Raw genomic sequence first — 20127 nt, 5'->3', positions numbered from 1 at the left:
AAAAATAGAAATTACAAAAATAGATGAGGAGTTTTAAACAACCTACCTCATTTTAAGCGAAAATAAATAAAACAAAAATAAAATATGTCTATGACTAATCCTGCATCTGGTCCTTGAGATCACAAATATCCAACATAGGTTTAAGGAGTGTCGGTTGGCCGACTTCAGCTTTCAGTTGTCCTGCAAATATGACATTGGTGAGTGTTGGCACCATTTTCTCGGTGGAAGTAATTAGGCACTTCAGAGTCATCCATTAGTTGTGTGGTTTCACTAGGTATTGCCAGTATGCTTCCCACTTCAACCTGTTTACTTGTCTAATTACCTCTGCCCTTTCCTCCGCTGCCTATTTCCATACTTCTTGAAACTGTTGTTCTTTAGGAAGAAAGCCAAGGGTAGTTTCTGCTACCAAATTAGCATTGTGTAGATTTTCATTTACACATTCGATGATGTTGTTTGCCACTGATTCCGCATCCTCCATTGCCTGTTCTGCCTCTCTGAGCCTAGAATCCCATTTCGCAAATAAGATTTCTTTATGTGATTCATCTATTTTGGGCATATATGCTCTTTTCCCATCTTCGGATTTCTTCCAGTTTAAGAAGTCTGAAACTTTCTTAAAAATTGAATCATATTCAAGTCATAATTCCACAACTTGGTTTGTTATGTTATCGCTCATTTCGCAGTGAGAATTCCACTGCGAAATCTTCTGGCATAATAATTATTTCTGGTGTAAAAGCTGGGAATTGAGGCCAAGTGCTTCTGTGACAAATTGTTCAATTTTGGGATCATCTTTATGTAGTTCTGTTATGCTTTGCAACTACGCTTCTTTACCAGCTAAACTATTTTGATGTGCCAACTGCATTTGCTGAAATTCTTGCTAAAGATCAGCCAACTGCATTTCTGCTTGTTGGTTCATACTGACCTACTGTAGCTATTGTTCCAATAACAAAATCCTATCTTCTTTTTCTTTGAGCAGTAGTTGTACCTCTGCTGCTTTGTTAATGGTTGCTGAAGCATATGCACCTGCAACCTGCGAGAGTCTAGTGAGATTTGCCGATGGATCTGTAGATGGGTCTTTCCAGAGAACGTCTAGAGGTTCATCCTCAAGAGTGAGCACAAAATCAAACTTTCTTTTCTTTCTTTGTCTTCTAACGATGGCTTTATGTTAAGGGTTGTAGAATACATCTAGAGGAGAAATTTCCTCTATTCTTAATACAATCTCAGATGTGGGAGCAATAGGAATATGCTTTGTTTCCTGAGTACTAACAACTCTTTCTATTACCATTTTTGCGGTCGTTTCTTGTGGGTTTGTTGGTGGCTCTACATTTTGTTCCTCTGTGTTGAGTATTTTATTGAAATTCTCCAATTATTCTTCTAAATCAATTATAGGCGGCTTTGCTTGCTTTGTAAGGGGAGTTGAAGCTTCGACTTGTTTGACAAGCGGAGTCTGCTAATTAGACTTTGCTGTGGACTGGGCTGTGTATTTTATTGACTCTTCGCTCTTGTTGTGTTCATTCTCTTATGTTCTTTTAGATTGATCACCAGATTTTTCTGTGGATTCATTTTCAAAACTTGTTTTGGATTTCTCTTTTGAATCTCCACTTACACTTACACTGGGAGTAGGATCTCTTACTGGCTCAATGAGTAATTGGTCCAATGGGACCTTAGATAACCTCGTTCTCCTATAGCTATAAAAAATTTTAAGACCTTATTGGTCAAAAAACATTTGTGCCATGTGTTGCACTTCTTTGAAGGTGTTTTTCTATAGAAAAACATCATCAAAGGGATCTTTTTCATGGGTGAATACCCTTATTTTAACCATTGTGGTAAATTCTTTTCAATACCAAAGGGATCATATTGCCTTCTTGGGAACTTGGGTAATTGCAAAGGTAATACATTGTCAATTTATTTAAAATCATGTCATAAGTCATGTAAGCCAAATACTCCACATGTTACAGGAAATTGAGGCCAAATTACCTTCTTGGAATCTTTCAATATCTTGTTCATTCCTCCTTCGCTTCATGTCTGATAGGCTATCTCTCTAGCCATTAGTTTGTCCAGGACATAAAAAGGTAGAACATGGGGTGAGACAACACTACCAAACACTCTGATATATGTGAATTATTCTTCCTCGATCCATCTGGCTACGGGGAGAATATCTACCTCGGCTTCTTGGAAAAACCTTGTGGCATCTTGGTTGTAAATATTTTTTTGAATCGGAAGCATAACTCCATGACAAATTTTGAAAAAATGTGGCACAAAATTAGATTCCCACATGATTTTGTGATATATTTGAATGGGAAGTGGATTTAAAGCAATCCACTTCCATCCCATAACAGGGAATTTGGAACCAAAACAAATAGCATCCATAACATAAGTGATCATGAAAAATGGAGGGTAAACCCTCGAAGCAATACTCGTTTTTCTTCTGTACTCTAAAATTGCACTGGATAAGTTATCTGACAAGATTTGAGCCCAATTCATTATTGTAGCGTTGACAGCTGCATCTACTAGGGGTAACCATTCTGATGAGAATTTGTTGATGTCTGGTTTACCAAACAACCTACATAACATAGCGGCAACATAACAGAAAGGGGAACTAAGAGAACCGATGGCGTACATACTGTTTTTATCTTTCTTGAGTCTTTCTTCATTGTTTAACCAATTCTTTGTGCATTCTGCCAGTCTTCATTTTCCTTGGCAAACTTCTCAACAAACTGTCTGTTGTAGACGCCCTGCGGCTTTGGCAGATGGTACATGAGTCTCAAGTTGTTTGGAGTAAATGACCCTATGAATTCTTGGCTTGCAGTCTTGAATTCACTGTCTGATATGTCTGCATCATCTATGCTCCACTTAACCATGTCAGTATAAGGGATTATCTTTGTTCTTGTAGTAATGTGGTGCAAGAATGAGCATGCAAGTTCAGTCAAAGAAGCATTAGAAGAACCATGTACATGCACTGTAATTGTTGTTTCCATAATTATCGATTGTTCCTCCGCTAATAGCTGATACATAGTCTCCCATGTAGATGTCCCAACATCTTGATTACAAGTGGTATCTGTAAACAGGGGTGTCATTTCTGACTTCTCAGAAGTGGGTGCCTTTCCTTTTTTCACCATTTCTTTGGATGTCCTACATTGTGTGTTCTTCTTGAAATTTTCAATAAGAGAGCAGAATAGGATAAAAATGCTAGTGAATGCATAAATAATCAATAGAAGGACGAAAATAAGGTGACGGAGGGTCTTTAATTCTAAATCACTTTAAAATATATCAACTTGCATCAAATGGCCTTTCCCAACTGATTTAATCGTTCTTTTAATAAATGTTCACTAATGAACCGTTATGCTTAAATTAATGTTCATAGCTTCACATTGAAAGTCAATAAGTACTCTCCTAGAACTGTGAGCCCTTTGAGTTGCGATAAAAGCGATTTTAAATCGCTATATCGCAAAACTTGTTTTCGTTAAGGCTTACCGCCATGGGAGTTGATGCGATATGCGGGATGCTATTGCATTTTGTAATGTCTGCTTAAGCTTTATCGAGTAGGCCGCATGGTTAAAACTACGATGCGAGAAGATTCTAGGAGTCTTTTAAGATTTCACATTTCGTGGGTGGGGTAATTTTTATATGGAAGGTCCATCGCGATCGTTTTGCGATGTGAGAATAATCTTCTAAAAGCGGGTCTTTTCAAGGTTTATTTTAATATTCAAGACTTTCTAGGTATAAATTTATTCTTAAGCTGTTTTGATCATGTGGCGCTTATTTAAGAAATTCATCGATTATGAAGTTTTAAACGCTTAAATTATGAAAAGGTGAATTTTCGATGATTTAGCAAGTTCCACTTTGACATCTTATTTTATTCTAAAAATAAAAAGGCATGACTAGATACTAGGATTGATTATTTTTTTTGAAAGGGTCCCCAATTATTAATGTTATTACTAATACTAATAAATGGCGGGGGCATTGATAAGCACAACAATTGGCGATTCACTTGGAAGAACCAATTATCTCTGAGGATTTTTTGAATTTTCTAAAACTTCCAAATAGAGATGATTTTGAAGAAGCTACGTTGTCTTAAATATATGGTAAATAGTGCTATTTCTTAATAACAACATTTCGTTCTAACTATCTTTATTTTGATTATCTTCTTCTCAGAGTTAGTCATTTTACTCACATCAGTCATTACTTGCTTGTAAAGATAAAACAAAAGAATCTCGTTAGATCGGTTTTTGGTGTACTCATTTGTCGTAGGTAGAGCCTCTACTGCCAACAGGCATTCATAGCCTTGGCATGGTTACCTGTTACCCATCAATGATCCAGTGTTCCACTTGAGAAGAATGCAATTTTCAAAAATAAATCCTCATATATACTCATCGCTTTTTCTTTTCTTCTTTCTCTTTTATTTCTTAAAGAAGAATGTCTTGGTTTGGTGGCCAAAATTGATAGTGCCATTCACTTGATTTATAACTTAATTGAATAAGATAGCTCTTGATGAGACCCCTTATCTTTTGATTGAAACAATCTCAAGCCATTACCCTGTTTTGATATTCAGTATGGCAATGTCAATTAGTTATAATCTTTATGATCATGATAAGCCGACTCTTGATGAGACCTCTTATTCTTTAAGTTGAAAGTGTATAATTGGATTACTCCTTGAATCTTGCAAATTCCTCAAGTGGGGGGGAAGTCATTGGTTCCTTAAGAATTTTCCTGGACGACAATTGTAGAGTTTAAAGATAGCTTTTATGTAGAGAGTCTTTGCTTTGTTATTGATACCTTTTGTGACTGATGCAAGGAAAAATTCTTCCTAAGGTTGATTCTAATCAGAAATCAGATAGTTGAAACAAAAAAATAGGCAAATTTTTTCAAAATAATAGCACTTAACCCTATGTTTCATAAATGGAGAGTAATTTTCATAACCATTCCTACTTATACAAGCGAAAAAACAAAATTGAAATGAGAAACTATCCTTTTCGTGAGACCAAAAGTGAACATTCTCAACTTGTTTTATTATCAAAAGAAAACTTAACTAAAACTATGATCTACAAAAAAATAGAAGAGATCTTCTTCTATGGAAAATATTTCTTTAGGATCTATCCATTAACAGGTAAGGATTCCCTTTTCCCTGCTAAATCTTGTAACATGAAAGTTGATGGGCCAATGAGTTTGACAATCTAGAATGGTACAAGCCACATCTGTTGGAATTTAGTATGCTTGCCTTTCTGTTCATGGGCTTTATCCAATTTTAATACTAAGTCTCCAAGTTGAAAATCTTTTCTATACATTGAGTTTGAATCAAAAGAGGCTTTCACTAATTGTTGATGATGTGCGTGGGTAATTATAGCCTTTTTTCTTTCCTCTTCAAGTTTAAGACTTTGTAATTGTCTTAATTGCATGGATGAGGAAGGCGTTTCTCCAATTAATTGAACTAAGGGTAGTGAAGGAATAGCTAGATTTGTTGGTAAGACCACTTCTTTCCCATAAACTAAATTAAAAGGAGAAGTGCCAATGGAGGTTTTCTGAGTTATTCAATTTTCCCAGAGAGCGTACATTAAAGACTTATGCCAGTTTCTTTGATTTTGATCAATGGTCCATTTAATAATTCTAATAAGGTTTTTGTTTGTTGATTCGGCTAACCCATTTCCTTGTGGATAATAATTACAAGAATATTTGAGTTTGAAACCTCTTTTGAGAGAAAATTATGTCATGGCATTGTTGAGAAATAGGATGAATTATCAAACATTAAGGCAGAAGGTAAGCCAAACCTGGTGATGATGAATTGATCTATAAATTCAATGATATTATCAGAGTTGGCTGTCTTGAGTGGAACTACTTCTACCCATTTTGTAAAATAGTCAATAGTTGTAAGGATGTATTTATGTTGTTTAGAAGAATGAGGAATGATCTCACGTATTATATCTAATCCCCATTGTTCAAATGGTTGATCAATGTTAACCGGCTGTAATGGCAATGATGGTTTCTTCTATCTTCTAGCAGCAGTTTGACAAATCTTACAACTCCTTACGTATTTGTGTGCATCTTCAAATAGAGTTGTCCAGGAGTGGCCAACACGCAGGACTTTGTGTGCAGTTGTATCTCCTGCATAGTGTCCACCCACTGGTCCGTCATGGAGTTCTTGCAATACTTTTTCTGCTTCAGATTTCTTGAGGCATCTAAGGAGAATAGAATCATAATTCATTCTAAATAGTACATCATTGATGATTTGATATTTTTTAGCTTTTAGCCTCAGGGCTCTTTTCTTTCTATAATTCAAATGTGGAGGGGCATATCCATTTTTTAGGTAGAAAGTGATATCAGCATATCTTGATTCAGAGTCGTTTAGGCTTACCTTGCAAAGTTGTACTTCACTATCTAGAGACTGCAATTATGATATGTTCAATGCTCCTGCCAACATCCTGCAAAAACCTTGACCTTTTACGATATTTGCTGGTTTAATTTCAGCATCATATTCTTGCAGGGCCATGACCCAATTTGCTCTCTTTTCTCCCACATATTTCTTTACCAAAAGATTTCTTACTACTGAGAATGGTACTATTATTTTGGTGTGAGACTTGAGAAGGAAAGGTATGAAGTATTTAACTGCTTTAAAAATAACATAAGCTTGTTTCTCAACATTAGAGTAATTTAATTCAGCTCGTTGTAAATTTGAACTAAAGAAAGAAATTGGGGCTTCAGCTTTCTCTTGATTCACTTGTGTGAGTATGGCAACATATGATTTCTTAGAGGCAAATGTATATAATGTGAAAGGATTGGAAAAGTTCAGTTTTGCTAGAGATGGGGCATTTATAATTGCTTGTTTTATCAAGTTGCATGCTTCATGTTCTGAATGACCCCATTTGAAAAGAGAATTTTTCTTTATCATGGCTTGGAGAGGTGACAAAATTCTTGAGAAGTCAGGGACAAATCTCTTAACAAAATTAATCTGACCAAGGAAAGACTGCATTGCTTTTTTATTGTGGGGTAAATATATCTCAGAAATTTCCTTGATTCTATCTGGGTCAATATGGATTCCTGATTTGGATACTATGAATCCAAGAAGTTTTCCTTCACTCAACGCAAAAAAAAAGAAGATTTTTTGGGGTTAAGTGAAATTCCATATTTTTGACATCGTTGAAATATTTGTTTTAAGTCTCTGAGATGATTACTACATTTTTTAGAATATATTGTTATGTCGTCTAAGTAGATTACCATTGACCTGTTTACTAACCCCTTAAATGCAATGTCCATGGCTCTTTGAAATGTGGCACAGACATTGATTAGCCCAAATGGCATATTTTGATAAGCATAAGTTCCCCATTTTTTTTTGAACGTAGTTTTCAATTGATCACCCGGGTGGACTGAGATTTGATTATACCCTGAAAAGCTGTCTAAAAAGGACATTAACTCAGACCCCGCGAATGATTATAATATATATTCCATGGGAGTGTCACACGGAATTTGTCAAGGGTGCGGACACGACTGACCTTCCTAGAAGTCTAAGACATTCTAATGACAAACAAGACAAAATGGAGTGATCTTTCTCTAAATACACCTTTTACAACATGAAGACTACAAGTGTTTAGGCTTACCTTATTCCAAAACGCTGTTGTTGTAGTTTGTCCTGGCCAATCCGGATGAGCTCCTCCTTCAAGTCAATTCCTGCAACCACAAACAATCAAACAATTACCAAGCACTTGTATTTCATATAATAAAACATATATTCAACATGCAGACCAAGGAACACATGAAATAACTCATTAACACAAGCTATTGAGAAAAATAAACCAGTTTGTATTAATAACGAAACAAAGAAACTCTTACAACCTGGCCTTGGTGTTGTGCAAGTTCCTCCCAGGGTCCATCAAGGGTTTTCCTCTACTTTGACAAAGCTCACCCACTTCCAAGTAGAATCAAGTAAAGACAATCTCTCCTCACAAAGGTTCTAATGGAAGACCTAAATCCTGCAGCATTTACCCAAAGAAAATGTATAGCTCCAACCTCCCCTCCCTCTGGCTCAATGTCTTTATTTATAGTGCTGTAAAGAGGTTATTCAGGTCCACTATCAATGGGATCATCCCCCTCTATGGGTGGGATAGCTCCCTTATTGATGGGATAAGTTCCCTCTTAATAGAGATACATGAACCAACTGGAGGCGCATCCATTTCATCAAACCGACCTCTAGAATGTTCTAGAAGTAACCACAAGTAACTTTTTTAAGATGAAACTCGCGCATTTTGCCTTTTACAGAAGGACGCACCTGTCCCTTAACATACAGAGCGTCCATGGACGCAGCTTTTGTGAACATGGTCAGCGTCCCCGCAGGTAAGGCTAGAGAGAACCTGCGACCCCAGAGATAAACATAGTTTTTACAAGACTTTCTCTCTTCTTTGAGTTTGAGATGGATAACAGAGGCATGAGACTTGCCTAAAAGGGGTAGCATGACTGTTGATTTGAGCCATACTAACTGTAAGTAGTCAAGGTGACATTTTTTAGTGTAACAGATTGCCCCCTAAAGTGCGAAGCCTGGAATAAATTAGGGTTTTGTAATTCTAGGAAGGGTGAAGCGCTTTATCATTTCAAGGATTGTCTTGTGGATGACCTGGTTGGAACCTGCAATTTTCAACACAAAATACATGGATAAGATTATATCATCACTGAGGTAGGCATTCCCATACTCAGATTCAAAACTTTAACTAATGGACTAACTATTCTGATACAGGAATGATCTTGCAGTACATCATTTTTATAGACTTTTGTAGACACAGTATGGACGCAGCCATCTGTTTATGATTAGTCTACATAGATAATGAATACAAAACTCCTCGCAGCCTGGATGGTAGAAACTAGATCCAGGGTCTTCACTTCTACTTCCCGAATTGGTACAATTCTAAGCATGTGATTAAATGGTTTGATGTCGAACATGTTAGAAACCACTTGATTACCAGTCGATGATGTGAACTGTTAACAAGCGTGAGAGAGACCACCAGTAATGTCAATGGTTCTCAAAGTACCAAGCACAACCCGTGAAATGTGAATAGATGTTCTGATGTCGAACACTTCACGGAATCCTTTGATCGAAAGTCAATGATGTAAACTGTCGTCAAAGGCGAGAAACCTGCCATTGATGCATGCAGACTTCAAGGTACTGTCGATTCCTAAGTCATCTTTCTAGATAATGTGTCGATGTCGATAGAAAGCGACTCGTTGCAGGCAAGCCTGTAACACGAAATCATTGTTCAAGTTGAAGAAATGTTGCTGTAAGGACTGACTCAGGGATGGTCAAATGGATGTCAAGTATTTTGCAGATGAAAGTTTTACTTGCAGACCTCTTGAACACATAACGACACGACAGATGGTTTGGTGACGAATAACTCAAAGTTAAACCCTAGAACCCGGTTAAAAGATTTTCAAAGTGATTTGGTCAACTTGTGAGGTAAAAGATTTCCCAACCCAGGTGAATGAAAAAGTGTCGTGTTCAAGAGTGGTAATAAAGTTTCTTTTGAGATAAAGGTAACAAATAGGTTCATTTTTCTCTCTTTTCCCCCACCATTTCTGGCAAGTACCTCTTTATTTTTAACAAGCTTGAGGAGGATAACATATGCTTGGTTATAAGCTCATCCTTCGGATGAGTCCAACCTAGTTTAAATTCGAACCCTAGGAAGGAGTGGTTCGTTCCCGTTTGTAATTGAACAGGTCCTTTACTGTAAAAGTTTAACGAGCCCAGTATAGGAGAAACTCGGTGTTTTTCAATTTTAGAGAGTCTGAAAAAACTAAAGGAAACTCCACGTTGAACTTTTTCGTAAATTTGTGTCCCTCAAGCCCGAAAAAGTATAAAATAATACCTGGGGGAACCGCTTGATCTTGCGACCAAGGAGTACTTTCATAATTAGTGCCGCTGACCCGAAAAGTAAAAAGTGATCAAGGACACGTCATTTTATTTCCTTATCGAGTTTGAAACGACAAAAACCCGGCAATCTTTTCTTGATTTTACGGTCAGAAAAGAGCTATAAGGGGACCGTCTTTTAATTCCATTTTAACGAGTGTAAAAGAAATGCTCGGCAATCTTTTCATGTTTTTAGGAGTCAGAAAAGGGCTTAAAAGATGACTCTGAGGTTTCACTTTTTCGTAAGTTTTAACGAGTTCGAAAAAGGGATAAAAATGTACTCATGGTTTTCACTTTTTCGTAAGTTTTAATGAGTTCGAAAAAGGGATAAAAATGTACTCATATGGCCGACTTTCAATTTAATTTACGAGTAGGAAAAGACGGAAAGAACTCGACATTTTTCATTTGTTTTACGAGAATGAAAGATAGCAAAATAATCTCGGTATTTTCATGAGTTTAACGAGTCTTGAAAATAACTGAAATTGACTCGAGATAGGTTTCATTTTTACAAAAGCTTGAAACAGATAAAAACTATGCTTCAAAGTACTTTCATTTTTTCACAAGCTTGAAACAGAGAGAAAACTGTGCTTGATGCCCCCTAAGCGTAACTGCTAGAGCGCATGCCCCCCAGCTTCATTTGGATGAAATGAAGGTTGAGTTACGAGATCATTTGAAAGACTCGACCTAAAACTGTAAGAAAATTATACAAAAACTAAAATAACAAACCTAAATATACAACTTAACATTTACGAGATCTAGTCAATCTCTCGACTCAAGTAGAGGAGGATTTGTTTCATTTTTTAACGAGCTTGACACAGGAAAAGAACTATGCTCGGATTCGGTTTCATGTTTACGCAAGCTTGAAACGAAAAACTATGCTTGTTATAAGTCCACATGCCCCCAGCATAATGACGCAAATTAAGGTACATGCCCCCCAAGCTTCATTGCATTCAATGAGGTGGATGGAATGAAGCTTTACTTTCAAGATCTTGGAAAGACTTGTGGGAGTTGTTTCATTTTTTAGTGAGCTTGACACAAGACAAGGAACTATGCTCATAACTACTCTCTACAATCTACCTAACAAAAAACTTTACGCTAAAAACCTTGATTCATTTTTTAACGAGCTTGACACAAGACAAGGAACTATGCTCTAAAATCCTTGTTTCATTTTTTAATGAGCTTGACACAAGACAAGGAACTATGCTCATAAAATCCTTGATTCATTTTTTAATGAGCTTGACACAAGACAAGGAACTATGCTCATAACTACTCTCTAATCTACCTACTTAACCTACCCTTGTTTCATTTTTTAACGAGCTTGACACAAGACAAGGAACTATGCTCGAAAAGTTCGCATGCCCCCAGCATAATGATGCAAAGTGAGGTACATGCCCCCCAGGCTTCATTGCACTCAACCGGCTGGATGAAATGAAGGTTTACTTTCAATATTTAACTTGAAAAGGGAGTTGTTTCATTTTTAAGGAGGTTGACACAAGAAAAGAACTATCCTCATCAACTGATTCATTTTTTAACGAGGTTGACACAGTAAAAGGAACTTTCCTCACGCTCACTGATTCATTTTTTAATGAGGTTGACACAGTAAAAGGAACTATCCTCACCAACTGATTCATTTTTAACGAGGTTGACACAGTAAAAGGAACTTTCCTCGGCAGCCTGTTTCATTTTTTAACGAGGTTGGGACAGGAAGAAAAACTATCCTCGTACACACTGATTTATTTTTTAAACGAGGTTGACACAGTAAAAGGAACTTTCCTCACAACCACTGATTCATTTTTTAACGAGGTTGACACAGTAAAAGGAACTATCCTCATACCTGATTCATTTTTTAACGAGGTTGACTCAGTAACAGGAACTATCCTCGCGACTCCTTGTTTCATTTTTTAATGAGCTTGACACAAGACAAGGAACTATGCTCATGACTTCCAATTTCATTTTTTAACGAGGTTGAGACTAGAAGAAACTATCCTCACAAACATTGATCATGGCTTCCAACTGGAAGAAAGACATGTCAATGGACACACCTTGATCATGGCTTCCAAAAGGTCTTCATCCGAAGGAAGAATAGTTTTTTGGAAGGAACACACGTCAAGGGACTCAAAAGGGATAAGAACATCGTGTTCAAATAATCCCGTAGAGTTTTCCATGTCAATTACCGGCTCTAAATCAACAGTGAGAGGCTTACTTACATCGGTAACTGAAAACATGGGACCAGTTGCCACATAATTAACCCGTGGCAGGGTAGATACCACTTTAGAATCAGGAACATTTAGGGGTGTCATATTATTGGTAGTTGAAACAAGACTAGGGAACGAAAGCTGGTCTACAGTCACAATACTGCCATTGTGAGGGAAAGACATCACGCGAAAGAGTGTCGATACGACAGCTTTCATTGCATAAACATAGTCTCGCCCAAGGAGTAAATTGAAATCCAAGGGACCTCGAACTACCATAAGATCAATACAGACAGTTTTACCTTCCAAGGTAATAGAAAACTTAGGAAGGATCCCTAAAGGTTCACTAATGGTTCTGTTAAAAGCTTTCAGATTCTGCGTAATAGGCGCAAGCTGAGGGGAACCCAAAGCTTTCCAAACAGTTGAGGATAAAATACTAACAGAAGCACCTTCATCTACCTGAGTACGATGTATGTCCCTACCACCAGCTTTGACAACAATTTGGAAAGGGATGGAGGAAGGAAGACGAGGTTCTGTCATTCTATTCCAATCAAAGGAAAAGACCTCAGTGCTTGGAGGGGGTTCTGTAGAAACAGGTAAAATGCCCCCCGACATAGAAGAATCCGATGTAACAAGAAGAACATCAGCGGTATGAAATTGACTCTCGAAAGGGAGAGTGTGATTGACCGAATGTGAAATTGAATCGACCACTTGATCAACTAACGGATCATCAACCTGAGTGACATGAGTTTCACTCTCCAATGGGAGAGTGTGATCGACTGTACTTGAATTTAAATCAATCACTCCGTCAGTTGACGGTAGGTTGGGAGAAAGTTTACGGTAACCAGTTGGAAATTCTTGCTGTGGAACAGTAAGTTTTTCCAACAATGTTGAGGCTTCATCCATGTGAGGGCAAATGTGAGTTTGATGACTCCCTTTGCATAACTTACAAGGAAACCTAACTTTACCCTTTTTCCCAGGAACCTGACTATCACTGGTTGATGGATCAACGGAAAGTTGATGAGATTTTTCTGACCATACTTCCAAGACCTTTGGAATACCAGGACAATTGACAAGGAAGTGGTCACCCTTACAAAGCCTGCAAGGGTATTTGGGTTTACGGTGCATGTCGGATTTTTCCTCAACACAACTAACACTTACAGCCACGGTTGGTTGGTTGACTTCTTTCTTATCTTGCTTCTTCTTCTTCTTCTTCTTCTTCCCTTTCTTCTTCTTCTTAGCCTCCTGGTTACTAGCATCAAGGCTTTTACCAGGCGAAGAGGAAGAAATGGAGGAAGAAAAATTAGGCGAAGAAGGTAAAGGGTCAACAGAAGGTTGGTGATGTTGAGATGGTGAACTCTGTTGAGGTGAAGCATCCAGTTGAGATGGAACAATTGGAGTATTTTGGGCCAACGAAGTTGAAAATAACCATATCGGTAAACCTATTGTAAATCCAGGTAATGACAAAGTAGCCATATAAGGAGGACCAACATTTCCAAAGTAAGGAAAAGTACTAGGATTCTCATTAGGAGGGGTTCCTAGGTTGATAAATTCCGGAACATTTGCCATTATATTCAACTTCAGTGAATTTTATTAACAATTTAAAACTAAAATTAACAATTCACAATTCACAATTCACACCTATGGTCTCTAAAAGTAAAAACAAACAAATTAACACGCGCTATCAAATCTAGGAGTCAAACCACACACAAACAGTAGCCTTCCGGACCGAAAACACTAGTTGGTGATTAAGCCCAACCTCGCAGAATCCAGTACAGAAATAGTGGGTGGAACAGTTACCCCGACAACCTGCTTAATGAATAGACTGGACCAAGTTCCTCCACTTTAACCGTCTCGAGTGAAGTGAACCCCCCAGAAAATCCAAGTGAGTATAGCCGACGTCTGCTCTAGGTACAGTGGGACCTTCCCTCCACTGTCACCTTGGTAGAATCCTAAAGATTATGGTCACTAAGGTTACCAACGGCAACAAGTACACCTGGGGGAACAGTCTAAACTCCGACAGCACGCAAGGGCAGAGTAGCAAGCTCAATCCCCTTACCGGCTCCTTGACAGTAATCCAAGGTTTACCGATAAGTGACCCCTGGCTCCTCGACAATGGTTAATCCGAGGTTTACCGTTTGTAATACGTACTGTCTGGCGTCGTTCCCAACGAGGGGGGAATGATCCCCTCACTGGTTCGGACACGAGCTCGTGCTTCTCCTTTAAGAGGAGCTTTCCCAGAGTGTAAATGTAACAATTGGATTTGATTCTATCACAAGATCGACTACTTGTTTGGTTTTACTGTCTTGGAGAGTTAAGTAGTCACCTACTCCAAGACACTAGCCTAAGCTATGTTGGTGCTTCAGAGCCCTAGAAATGTAAAAATTACTAGATGAATTTTAATTAAGCGCTGTGTTATTAAGGCTGTTATTACTCAAATGGGTAAATGGAGATGAAACCAATGGTGTTATGACCTGACTCAACTGAATGCAATCGAATATGATAATGTAATCGTTTCAATTCGATGAATCCTAACTAAAGTAAGGAGATAGTTTCCATTCACTTCCAACAATGCAAAAAATTGATCAGTAAGAGAAAATATAACAAATTCTCTAATGCACTAATTTCATCAAGAAGAACTAATGCAAATCAATTCCAAACCATTTTTTATTTTATTTCTGTGTAAATTCAAATCAAAGAAAGCTGATCTAAATCTACAATTGATTTTTTCAGAATGTAAACTATGCAATTGTAATCTATGCACAATTCACTTGAAAAGTATGCAAATGTAATCTATGCACATTTTTCATTAACATTCTGAAAATGAGAATTCTAATTATGCAAATGTGATCTATGCAAGAGAATTCTCAAACACAAGATGATTCTAATGTAATCTAAGAACCAATCAAGTGCAAGTTGAGAAAATTGGGTGAGAGTTCAAAAGATCATAAAATAAAAACACTCAAAGGCGATTAACACTCATACACAATTTTGCAAAAACACAAGCAAAAAGATGCAAAATTGTGAAAGGACTGAGAGAAACCTCCAAGTAATGATCAAAGGAAAACAAATCAAGAATTTCTCAAGAAAGAGACTCAAAACACCCAATTGATGAAAGCTAAAGCAGGAATGCCAATGAAACAAGCTTAGGTGAAGATTCTGGACAAGGGACTGATGAATCTGGGCAGGAAAAACTAAGAAAAAACAAAATCTAAGAGCAAAAAGGGCAAAAAATGGAATTTTCTTAAATTTTGGGAGGGGACGCAGGCAACCCGTTAGCACAGGTGCGGGCCCGCTCTGTGCACACAGCAAAAGTGCGTCCAGGGACGCACTGTGCAGCACTCAGAGGGTGCGTCCTTCTGAAAAACTCAAGAAAAACCAAAATAAAACTAATCCTAAGCTAACCCACCCAGAGACAAGTTCACACAGCCAAAAACCAGAAAAATAAACCAATTTTCTCAGAGCAAAGTTCATTCAAAGGAAAAGACTTTTCTCATTAATGGAAACTATCCCCAGCGGAGTCGCCAATTTGTCACACGGAATTTGTCAAGGGTGCGGACACGACTGACCTTCCTAGAAGTCTAAGACATTCTAATGACAAACAAGACAAAATGGAGTGATCTTTCTCTAAATACACCTTTTACAACATGAAGACTACAAGTGTTTAGGCTTACCTTATTCCAAAACGTTGTTGTTGTAGTTTGTCCTGGCCAATCCGGATGAGCTCCTCCTTCAAGTCAATTCCTGCAACCACAAACAATCAAACAATTACCAAGCATTTGTATTTCATATAATAAAACATATATTCAACATGCAGACCAAGGAACACATGAAATAACTCATTAACACAAGCTATTGAGAAAAATAAACCAGTTTGTATTAATAACGAAACAAAGAAACTCTTACAACCTGGCCTTGGTGTTGTGCAAGTTCCTCCCAGGGTCCATCAAGGGTTTTCCTCTACTTTGACAAAGCTCACCCACTTCCAAGTAGAATCAAGTAAAGACAATCTCTCCTCACAAAGGTTCTAATGGAAGACCTAAATCCTGCAGCATTTACCCAAAGAAAATGTATAGCTCCAACCTCCCCTCCCTCTGGCTCAATGTCTTTATTTATAGTGCTGTAAAGAGGTTATTCAGGTCCACTATCAATGGGATCATCCCCCTCTATGGGTGGGATAGCTCCCTTATTGATGGGATAAGTTCCCTCTTAATAGAGATACATGAACCAACTGGAGGCGCATCCATTTCATCAAACCGACCTCTAGAATGTTCTAGAAGTAACCACAAGTAACTTTTTTAAGATGAAACTCGCGCATTTTGCCTTTTACAGAAGGACGCACCTGTCCCTTAACATACAGAGCGTCCATGGACGCAGCTTTTGTGAACATGGTCAGCGTCCCCGCAAGTAAGGCTAGAGAGAACCTGCGACCCCAGAGATAAACATAGTTTTTACAAGACTTTCTCTCTTCTTTGAGTTTGAGATGGATAACAGAGGCATGAGACTTGCCTAAAAGGGGTAGCATGACTGTTGATTTGAGCCATACTAACTGTAAGTAGTCAAGGTGACATTTTTTAGTGTAACAGGGAGGCAATGGAAAATTATCCTTTTTGCAAGCTTTATTAAGGATGTAAAAGTATATAAAAATTCGGAAATCACCATTTTTCTTTCTGACTAGGACGAGATTGGAGACCCATCTGGAATGTCTGGAAGGAAAAATAATCTTGGCTCTTAGTAATTTGTTTAACTCAGATTTAATCCGGCTTTCCAAATTAGGATGTATCTTCCTTAATTTCTGTTGAACAGGTTTCTCATCGAAGGTCATAGGAATTGTATGCTATATAATTGAAGTGTCATAGGTTTTAAGATCATCGTAATTCCAAGCGAAGACACTCTTGTATTGTTTCAACAATCGGATAAAAGCTAATTTTTCTTTAGATGTCAGACCAAGACCTAGGTTGATGTTTTGTGGTTTCATGTCTATCCCGAGATTGATTCATTCGTATCTCAGAGTCGTATTCTGGAGTTTTGAATTGGTGGATCATTTAAATTTGTCCTTTAAGTCATATAGGTCCTCTAACTTGACTACGGATTTTGGTATAACGTTATTGTTGTTTCCTTGTTCCAGTTGTTTGTCATGTTGATCTTTGTCAATTATCTGATCACTGTAAGAACCTTCTGAAGTAAGAAAATTCACAATATCAGGGTCATTGTTGAAGACTCTCCAGTTGGTAATGTTATCAGGAATAGAGGGTCTAAAAATTAATTCAATCGAGAATCTATCTGGGCTGTAGTCCTCTGATGGAATAAACTTGGAAGCTACATTAGCAAGAAGATCAGAGCTAGCATTTGGAGTCTTGAAATAGATTAAATATTAAACACTGTAAAATGTGAGATCAGTTCTTGTACTAAGGATTGATAGTGTTTCAAATGGCCCGACAGATAGTGTATAGTATTTATTACTTGTCTAATGACAATCTCAGAGTCTCAAAATACTTGAAGGTATTTGACATTAAGTCTAATTTCTTTGTATAACCCTTGAACCAATGCTTCATATTCAACGGTGTTGTTTGTGCAATCGAACTCAAGTCTTCATGCTAACATGGTTTTCTCTCCTTTTGGACTAACTAATATACAACCTGCTCCTGCTCCATTGTTGGATTTAGAACCATCGAAAAATAATTTCCAAAACAAGGTTTTATTTACAGGTTTATCTACAAAATTGATGCATCTAGAGGTGTCAGTTTGAGAAAATCTGAGATAAAACAGAATTTTCCAAAAAAGGTGAAGTGTGAGCATTGAAATTTCCTAAGAATGACTCAACAAAATAATTTCCAATTATGTTGTTGCTATATGCTACAGGCTCGTTTTCTCCTTCTAACTCTGTTACTATATACTTTTGATGTTTCTCTCGTTTAACTTTGATTTGATTTGGTTTTCCATTGTAGGGGAGCCACATATGAGAATAGTCAGTTGCAAAGTAACCGTGAAGCTTTTCTAATCAATCCCTACTGAGGATTAGTCCATAAAATTCAGGAATGTCAGCCACCAGTATATTAATGACTTGAAACACCTTTGGGTTTGATGAAAGTCTTATGGTTACTTGATTAAGTTCTGCGACAACTTTGACTTGAGACCGATATAGTTGTACTATTCGTACTGTAGATTTCTGAGGCTGAATATTTAACTTAACACAAACTGTCTTAGGTAAAATGTTAGATGATGCACCAGAATCAACTAGACAATTGTGCAAATTTTTATTGAAAACTTCAAAAGTAAGGAGAAATGGCGGAGTATGGGACTTGGATCTTCTGCCAATCAGAGCAATATCGGTTGGGTCAATTTTATTTGTAATGCTAGTTGGAGGTCTTCCCATTTCATGAGTAGCTTGCGATATCACAATAGCGGGAAAAGGAGCAGTAGGTATTGCATTGAGTTATTTCAACAGTAATTTCTGTTGATGTTTTAACTTACTGAACTCATGAAGAGTAATGTTTTCTTTGGTTTTCTTCATATCTTCAACAATGTTGTATTCCATTTCATCTGAGATGATAAGTGTTTTAGATGAATATGTCGAATCAGTTTGGACTGGGTTCGTTTGAGTAGACTTCGGTGACGATTTTTTACCTATGATTTTATCCCTGGGAGGTGGAATTGGGTTTTTCTGTTTTATACTAGACTGTGGAGGATCAAGTTTATTTCTACTTCTAGTAGCAACGAGTAGTGCTTCTTTATCTTCCTCATTTGGAAGAATGAAGTCCGACATTCCTTGTAGTTGTATGATTTCTTCATCGTCGGTTTGTTCCTCATTTAAAATTTCCTCCTCTTCTCCTTTTGATTCAGCATTTGTTATAGCATTTGGAGTTTTTGGATCGGTTGAAGGATTTCTTTTATAGGGTCTAAAAGGTTTCTTGGAAGAGGTTTCTGCTACTTGTTTCTTTATATCAACCATTTCATTAGACATGGTCTTCAAGATTTTTTGCAACCCTTCCAGGTCGAAAGGGTCCTTCGATCGTTTCTTCCTAGGATCATCTCTAAAAGACACTCTTTTAGATTTCCTTTCATCTACAACGCTTTTCTTTTCTACGGCTAGGATATGTTTCTCTACAGCTATTGCCTCTCTCATGTTTTCTGCTAAGGTTGGCTTGGTAGCTCTATCTACAAAGATGGCTGAATTTGAAGGTAAAGCAGAAATATACCATTCATTTTGGACTTCATTGCTAGGCTTAGATGCTGATGGTATTTTGTTCAATAATTTATTGAAGCGAGAATTGAAGTCCTTAATTGGTTCCTTTGGTTTGGATTTTAAATTGGAGAGATCATTTATCAAGGTTGGTGTGGACCTATCATCCCCAAATTTAGTTAAAAATTGATCTTGAAACGTATCCCAGTTATTAATGGAGCCTGATGGTAATGAAAAATACCATGATCCTTCTACTCCTTATAAAGTATAGGGGAATAATCTTACAATTGCATCCTCTTCTGTTACTCCATTCAAATTAACAGATAACATAAAATTATTTATGTGTTCTTCGACTAATAGGCCATTGTCAAGATTGAATTCGGGCAACCATTTCTTAGGATGAGCTGGTAATTGAGATAAAGGTGCGGGCATTATTACAGCCCCTAGATTGGCCCATGGCCTTGGTGGTGGATTTCCTGCCATCGTCGGGATATGAGTAGAAGAAGGTGTAGTAGTAGCTAAAGGTGCTTGAGTAGAGGAGGATGTTACCCCTGTACCTGTATGAACCACGATCTAGAGGTGAGGGATGGATGAGTGTTCTTGTGATGATATGGATGGGATGGTGGAAGAAAATGATGATAGAACCTCACTTTACGATTCTGTAGGTGTTTTCCTAGCTTTCTTATGACTTGGTAGAGGAAACTCAACTAGTAGGATTCCTAGTTTTTCACTTTGTGCTCTAGTCAGTCGTTGAGATCAGGTTTGATGAGAAGTGACACTACCTTGGGATACTCAGATTCTTCTTTTGATATTGAAATCCCCTGAATTAAAGTTTGTAATTTAGGGGGATCTGAAGAAGAATGATCTAGATT

The sequence above is a fragment of the Pinus tabuliformis genome, chromosome 3_1 (assembly GCF_031772625.1).
Source record: "Pinus tabuliformis cultivar Carrire ecotype Pingquan chromosome 3_1, CPIR1, whole genome shotgun sequence".
In the NCBI taxonomy this organism is placed as follows: Eukaryota; Viridiplantae; Streptophyta; class Pinopsida; order Pinales; family Pinaceae; genus Pinus; species Pinus tabuliformis.
Note: the sequence above shows the minus strand (reverse complement) of the source record.